We start from the raw sequence: 8,298 nt of genomic DNA, 5'->3' as shown, positions 1-8,298 counted from the left end.
CAGGTGGGGTCTCATCAGAGCAGAGTAGGACAGGATCACCTCCCTCTCCCTGCAACCTGCACTGCTTTTGGTGCAGCCCAGGATGTTGCTGTCTTTCTGGGACGTGAGCTGGGTCATGTTGAGTTGCACAAAGAGCCCCAAGTCCTTTTCCTCGGGGCTGCTCTCAATGCATTCCCTGCCTAACCTGTATTTGTCCTTGGGATTGCCCTGACCCAGGTGTGGGACCTTACACTTGGCCTTGCTGAACATCATGGAATTCACACAAGTTCACTCCTCACCTGTCAAAATCCTTTTGGCATCCTTTCCCTCAAGCATGTCAGTGGCATTACCACAATTTACTCTAGAAGGAAAAGCTGAGCCTCTGTCACCAAAATAGTCTTCTTTTACATGTCAGTCTGTTGAGTGGTTTCAATCTGGAATTTTAAACAACTCATTTTAATTTCTGGTGGCAAAATAATGTCAGGTTTATGCTAATCTGGGTTTTGGACAAGTTTCAATTTAGCATTGATTTATATGTTTGTATAGACATAAATTCCAAGCTAGAAATAAAGCAAACACACCAAAGGGCATAGCCTGAAATATTTCAACTGACTCTACCAACAATACATTAAAAAACTCTCCTCAGATCTCAGTGCTGGCAGGGATGGCTCAGCCAGGCCATGCCACACTGGGGCTGTGGGGCTGTGCCAGGGCAGAGACGGGGGTGCATGAATTGCACACATCTGCAGGCATCCAGTCCAGCTGTCCATTCCTGCCACAGACTCACTCCCAACATCTCCCCACAACAATATTTGCCCTCACAGGCATCCTGGGATCCTGGAGACACAAAAAGGGATTCTGGTTTTACCTGCCTTTAGTCTTAAGTAATGCACTCCCAACATCTCCCCACAACAATATTTGCCTTCACAGGCATCCTGGGATCCTGGAGACAGAAAAAGGGATTTTGTGTCTGGTTTTACCTGCCTTTAGTCTTAAGCAATATAGTCTATAGACTATTGAGTATGTCAAAGGGAGTTTAAAATAATTTCTGTGGTCTGTAATCTCCCTTGTAGGGCTCCATCAGCTTTTAAACACTTCTATGTGTTTAAAGCATTGCCTGCAGCCTCAGGCCATTCCTGCCTTGGATCACTGGGCAGTGCCCACTCTCCAGCTCCACAGCAGACTTTGGAAAGGTTTTCACCAAATCCCTCAGTGTCTCCACAACAGCCAGCCACCACTGTGACACTGACTGAGCTCTTTTTGGTGGCAGCAGTCTGACATCCATCATGTTGCATAAGCTAATCAATAACACTGCAGCAAAATGCAAGTAAGCTTTAAATAAAGCAATAAAAGTCTTTCTAGGAAATCAGCACAGAGTGTAAACCCAATGCTGATAATTGTCCCCACTGGGATTGCCACAGGCAGTTTGACATCACAGCCCACCTCCAACATGCTTAGCACCCTTTTTGCTTTTTTTTTTTCCCCCAGAAATGCATCAGTCATCTGCATTGTGACATGTGGCTGCTCTTCTGGGAGGCACTGTCTTCCCTACACAGGCTCTCCCCTTCACCCAACAGCAATGTTGAAGACAGGTTCTCAGAAGCCTGTCTTGCCCAAGAGTGACACAAAGGGCCAGCAGCTCTCTCCATCATCTCCGTCTCTCTGCTGTTGCATGGAGACTGGTTGTCCACAGTGGAAATGCAGCCAAATTTAACCTGGCAAGCCAAATCCAGAGCCATTGCTCACAAACCCTGCCCATGAAATGGGGAGCTGGGAAGGAGGTCTGGCCCCCCATACCTCATTTCATCTGGTGAGCTCAGGCTCTGCAGTGCTTGCCTAATTCTGATGCCACAGGCAAATCTGTGCTCTGTTCATGCCAGGAGACTGGTATTTTTCAGCATGGTCCTAACCAAAAGAAAAGGAAGGATCTGGTAATGTCTGGGCATAGGGATCTTGCAGGAACCCAGTCCCTAGCCATCATGAGAGAGCAGGAAAACACCAAGAGGTTTTTTGAAAATTATTAAAGTGAGTCTTTAAAATTCTGTTTGTTCAGAGTATGTCAGTAACAGCTCCTTCAGAGCTGCCAACAGCCATCATTTAAATGCAATCTTTGTCCCTTAAGCTCTGTCTCCTAAATGATGGCTGACTGCTTTATCCAAAGAGATACCGAGCAAGTCCCAGTGCAAACTTTGGTAATGACCAAATGCTCTTCTGAAGAGCCCAGGCAGTTCCCTTAGCCATAACGTGACACACTGCACTGACAAACATGTCAGAGTGACAGGACAAGAGCACACAGGCTCCTTCCCTGGAGCTGTGCTGTGCCAGGATACAGTCTCATATCCTCGTGGTATCTGCAAAAGAGCTCACTTCCCTTTACAGAAGATAATTGTTACTTAAAGAGCAGCAATTTTTAAATTTTTGTTTTTGGTGTTAGCAAGTGAACAAATATCCTTGAACCTACATCTTTTAGGGAAGAAAAAAAAGACACTCTGTGCATTATTATTTTAATACTTTTGATATTGAGACTGAAAAAATTGTCAGCTGGAGAGGTTGTGTGAAAATCATTTTGATATTTATTAAAAATTATCATTGCTCCATTCCTGATAGATATCTGATTTCTGTCAGAATAAACCACCTCAGAAACTCCTTTTTAAAGAGAGGTATATAGAAAGTGTGTAAAAACCATCACCTTTTGTTTTCTACATCCATTTCCAAAGTAAACATGTTCCCACTTACTGCATAGGGAAGAAATGAAATGTGAACAGACTGTTAGACAACAAAACACTTTATCTCTCATGGTGCTTCATGCTCTCCCAGAAGCCTGGAGGGAGGAAGCCCAGCAAGGTGAGATGGCTCAGCCAGAAGTAACAGTGGCTGAGCTAGAAATGCAGTGCACACCATGTACCTAACCAGCCACTTCAGGGCAGAGAAACTTCACAAATTATAAAGAATAATGCTAAATGCTAAGAAAATATTTGTGGGGTAGGGAAAAGTACCTTGTCTGGTTTTTTTTCCTATCTAAACCATCTCCTACATTTCTCTTTCAGCCGTAAAAGAGTTAAATGATACACCTGCACCAATATATCACAGAAGAATTTAGATTGAAAAAGGCCCTTAAGATCATCAAGTCAAACAAATGTAACAATAGAGACACCACCTGAAGGCAAGAGAGAGTGGAACTGTGTGGAGCAGGTAAAGAGCTTCATAAATTCATGCCTTGTATTTTCAGTCAGAGCTGGAGTGCCTCAGTGCCAATACATGTTAATACACCTTCAACATTTTATTTTCATGAACTACTTAGCATTAAAAACATCTAGCTGAGTAACAGAACATCTTTGATCACAGATATCCAATTTTGGCATATAGAAATACTTTAATTTTCACAGTTATAACACTTGGACAAAAATAGCCACATTGTGTTTGTGTGTACCAACATGCTATGGAAGCAAACCTGGCCTGGAGAAGATACACATTAATTACTGAAGGAATATATACATGCAGTGTAGTTATTCTAAGACTGAATTAGAAAAAATATATAATTCAGTGAATTTTGAAACATTAATTTTCAAAACACCCAAAAGATATCACAGCTGTTTTGTGAGACTTGAGCATTTACAGCTTGGATTCCCACTGTGACAACTCAGCCTGGGCAAAGCCTGCACGAGTGAGACCCACCCAGTGCACCACAAACCTCACCAAAACTGTACCTAGGCACAAGACAGCACTTCAGAGCAGTTTCTTGAAATACAGCATAATGAATTCTGATGTCTGCAGATGGAAACCTGTTTATCCACTGCACATCTTCCCCACACTTCCTTACCAGCCCAATTCCAGCTTGAGGAAACAATCAAACCTTCCTGTCCTGCCCTCCCAGGCTGCCAAAGGAGTTCCAATTAGTGTCAATTGGGATAATAGCTCTATTTGCATTTTTAAGCTATTATTAGCAAGTTGTCAGTCAGCCAGTAATTTGTATCACTTTGGTATAATGAGTATTTAAATATTTAAAAGGAGAATGTTCCTTTCTACCACCCCCTTCCTTTTTGTGCTAAAATAATAATGGTTTTAATCAAAAGTAATTTGTATTAATATACATTTTGCCCCAGGTGTTAAAGGCAGTCTTCAAGAGTAGTGGTGATATGTTAAGTAAGACAGTTTATTAATATAGACAATTACTTCTATCCTTGATAGTAGCAAAAATGGAGGCAGCTTTTGTAACCAGGACAACCTGACTCTCCTCTTGGCCTCTGCAAGATGATTATGGTTAAGGAATTAAGGTCAGTTCAATTAATTTTAAGTGCCCAGTGTTATAATCTTCTAAAGGACTATTTTGGACACAATTGCTCTATCTTCTCCTTGATGAAAATTCATCAATTAAGCACCCTGTACCATACACACACATGCACAAAAAAAAAAAAAAAGAAAGAAAAAAAAGGCAGAAGACCTCTCTCAGAACATGACTGGAGTAGGCAAAAGGCTGTGTGTGTTTCCACATTGCCATTACACCACCTGTGATCACTAGGGGATGTTTTTCCTGACAGGGTTCGAGTCTAGATGCTCAGGTGTACACAGCTCATCATCACAGAGTTCACAGAACACTGGATTGACCATTTACATAAACAGGAAAACTTTCCAAATTTATATGATGTACTTAATTTTATAATGCATTTGTATTTTTTAAATAATGTTTTTAATAAAAAAATTACCTAAGCCTTTCTGATGTAAAGATTCGTAGTAGCCTTGAGAGGTGGGTGCATGAAGTCCAATTATGCCAAGGCAGGGCCTCATACCTGGTCGGAGCAAGCCCAACATAAATACAGGCTGGGTGGAGGATGGATTGAGATTTGTATTTTTTAAATAATGTTTTTAATAAAAAAATTACCTAAGCCTTTCTGATGTAAAGCTTCCTAGTAGCCTTGAGAGGTGGGTTCATGAAGTCCAAGGCAGGGCCTCAAACCTGGTCGGAGCAAGCCCAAGCATAAATGGGGAGGTGGAGGATGGCTTGAGAGCAGCCCCCAGGGGAAGGACTTGGGGTGCTGGTGAACAAGCACGAGCCAGCAGTGTGTGCTCAGAGCCCAGAAAGCTGATGGTTTCCTGGGCTGCACCAAAAGAGGTGTAGCCAGCAGATCAGTGGAGGGGATTGTCCCCTCTACTCCACTCTGGAGAAACCCCACTGGACTGCTGCACCCAGCTGTGGGCCCCTCAGGAAAGGAAGGCCATGGAGCAGTTGGAGCAAGTCTGGAGGATGCCATGAAGATGATCAGAGGGCAGCAGGAGTACCTCTCCTTGAAGACAGATTTGGGGCTGTTCAGGCTGGAAAATAGCTTGTAGCACCTTCCAGTACCCCAAGGGAACCTACGAGAGAGATGTTTTACAAGGATATTTAGTGATAGAACAAGGGGAATGGCTTGGAGACAGTACATTTTGATTAGATATAAGGAAGAAATTATTTTCTGTGAGGATGGTGAGACATTGGAATAGGTTGTCCAGAGAAGTTGTGGATGTCCCATCCCTGGAAGTGTTCAAGGCCAGGTTGGATGGAACTTTGACCAATCTGGTCTACTGAAAGTCTATCCCTGCAGGGAGATTGGAACAAGACAATCTCTAAGGTCCCTTCAAACCCATTTTTTTCTATGATTCTATCTTAATGTTTTCTTTGTATGACTATCTGAAATCTTGTGATCCTTATATTAATCATGAACAAAAAAGGAAAAATGAAAATTCCTAACAACTTCAGAGGTAAAATTAACATTGCTCATTCCCTAGTCTGGCATTGTCTTCTATCTTCCCTAGAACTGACATTTTATACCTATTCCAACTCACACACTACTGATTGTCATTCCCTAGTCTGGCATTGTCTTCTATCTTCCCTAGAACTGACATTTTATAACCTATTCTAGCTCACACACTACTGATTTTTAATACAACTAGTTTTGAATTACCTCTAAATGGAATACTGAATGCCTTCAATACTAATACAATTCAACTCCTAGCTGCCACCTTACCTGCAGCACCAGCATGAGAAGCTCTGCACAACATCTTTTGAGCAAGATCAATTTGAAAGCATTTTATTTTATGCGTGGCTTTATCCTTATTCTAATCAAGTACTTATTAAATTCCACGAGGCTCACGCACAAATCCCAGTGACAATCGTTTGTGAAGGAAGATAATAAAAGCAGAAAGAGAGCAGGAAGGAGCGCATCTTCCCCAGCGATGAGGAGCTCATTCGCACGGACGCGCTAACTGGCGGCTGCCATCTGCCGGCTAGAAAAAGAAAATTTCGTGAAAAAATTAGGAAATCGTCCCGGAAGCAACTTCAAGTTTTGACAGACTCTTCGTGTCATGCTGGGGGAAAGGCGGCTGCCTGTTGGCCTCCCGGGACACAGAACAAGGGGCGCAGTCAGCCCCCACTCGCTTGCACGGGAGAAACACAAAGTCGGGCGGGCTCCAGGGCAGTCAACATACTTTGCTGCTGCTCATAGGGTGATTGAAAGGTCCAAACCTGAGCATAGTGCTGGAAAAAAGTGGCTATCCAGCTAGTTTTCTCCTGTTCAAAGAGTTTCCAGGCAACAAAAAGACGGAAAGTGGCACTACAGAGTGGGTGAAATACCAGAAACAGGTCTTAGAAAGCAGCTGTTAATGTACCACCTCCCCTAGCTACTACCCCTACCAACTTGCAGAGAAGCACAGCAGCAAAGACCACCTCTCTGCCTCGTTCTTCTTTGTCCCTTTGCTGGGAACAAGCAAATTTTTTTAAATAAAAAAATTAAATTACTCCTTTAAATGAAAATAAATTTAAATTATTCCATTAAAATAAAAATACAATTACAATTCTGTGCATTACCTGCATCCAGAGACAGGCTTACACAAAACCAAGACTTTCTTAACTGCAGCCTTTCCATCAACCACAACGTCTCTGCAAATACATAAATAAAAAGCAATATGGCCCAAAGTTCCAAAATGAGGAACTGTGACAGGCATGGTGCAGGTGGTGCATGTGCTTTGGCTATCCCATGGAAAGGCACTGAGGAACACACAGCATAACTTGTTACAGAAATAAGCAGCCTCTCCCACAATTCAGCTGGTCTCTCCTTTGGAGACACTGCTCCATAGCCAGCTCAAACACAGGCTTGCCTTGTATGAAATCCTGCTTCCACAACTTCTGTTAATGGGAGCCAAAAATTAGGTCTCTATCAGAAAAAAATAAGTCCACCCTTCCAAAGACTCTAAAATAGGCTGGTTTTATACTTTACTGTGATTATAAACAGAGTTTTAAAAAAAATTACATGATTTCAAACCATCCCATATTAAAAAAACCTGACCAATGTACTCAGGGCTCCTAAAGTCCTGCCAAGTGCTCTCTGGATCTTCCATGCTGGTTTGTACCGGGGAACTTCTCTAGAGAGCCACTGTCAGGGGCACTGGGATGTGGCACAGCCACGGAGGCTCCACACAAGACACCAACAGGAGGCTAAAACAGCATGCAGGCTTTATTAAAGAGATGAAAGGCATGGGGAGCACTGCACAACCTTAAGCACCTGGAAGGTCTCATACCCTGCAGTGTTCTCTTCAGAACTGCTAACTTCTCTTTTCTCAAAAGGAAGAAAGATTGCTGTGAGAACAAAATTTAATAACTGAATTGATTAAAATTAAAACAAAACCGAACAAACCCACCCCAAATCAACAAAAAAACCCCTACATTTTTTAGCTACTTTGTTAGAACCCTCCAGGTTCTCTCTCAGCCTCCATCAGTCCTGCAAGCCAAGCAAATACTCATCTCTGCTTTCCCCATGAGGACCACCAACTTCAATTCCCATCCCCACCTGACACAATACTCAAACCAATACATTCAAGCTGTCAGAACCATGCAGATTAATTTTATCCAAAAGAAGCAGAGTGAGAAAAGAGGCCACCACAGCAGGAAGAAAGCTAGAGTAAAACTAGACAAGACAGCATTGCACCTTGCCTCTGCATCCTGTTCCTTCCTGTGACAAACTACAATCATGGCTGCAGCTAGCAAACGATCCTGGGTAGGTGCATGTTTTTGTCTTAAATTTTTTCTGTCTTTTTTTTGGCCTCAATTTTTATTTTAAATGGAAAGAAAAGAGAAAATATAGCATCACAGAAACAAAAAAGGCTGCAGAATTCTATAAAAGAGAAGGAATGAACACTCACAAGACCATTGACAAGGCAGCAAGCACAGTATTCTTCCTGTGCACATCAGTAAAAAGGTAAAATAACTAAATCATCAGTCTAGAATAATGTCCTGATATATAAATCTCCCATGTACCAGGAATTTTTTGAAAATTAGCTGAATTTCCT

Source organism: Passer montanus, unplaced genomic scaffold (assembly GCF_014805655.1).
Source record: "Passer montanus isolate IOZ18808 unplaced genomic scaffold, ASM1480565v1 scaffold10, whole genome shotgun sequence".
In the NCBI taxonomy this organism is placed as follows: Eukaryota; Metazoa; Chordata; class Aves; order Passeriformes; family Passeridae; genus Passer; species Passer montanus.
The sequence above is the reverse complement of the archived record's forward strand: the minus strand, read 5'-3'. Positions refer to the sequence as shown.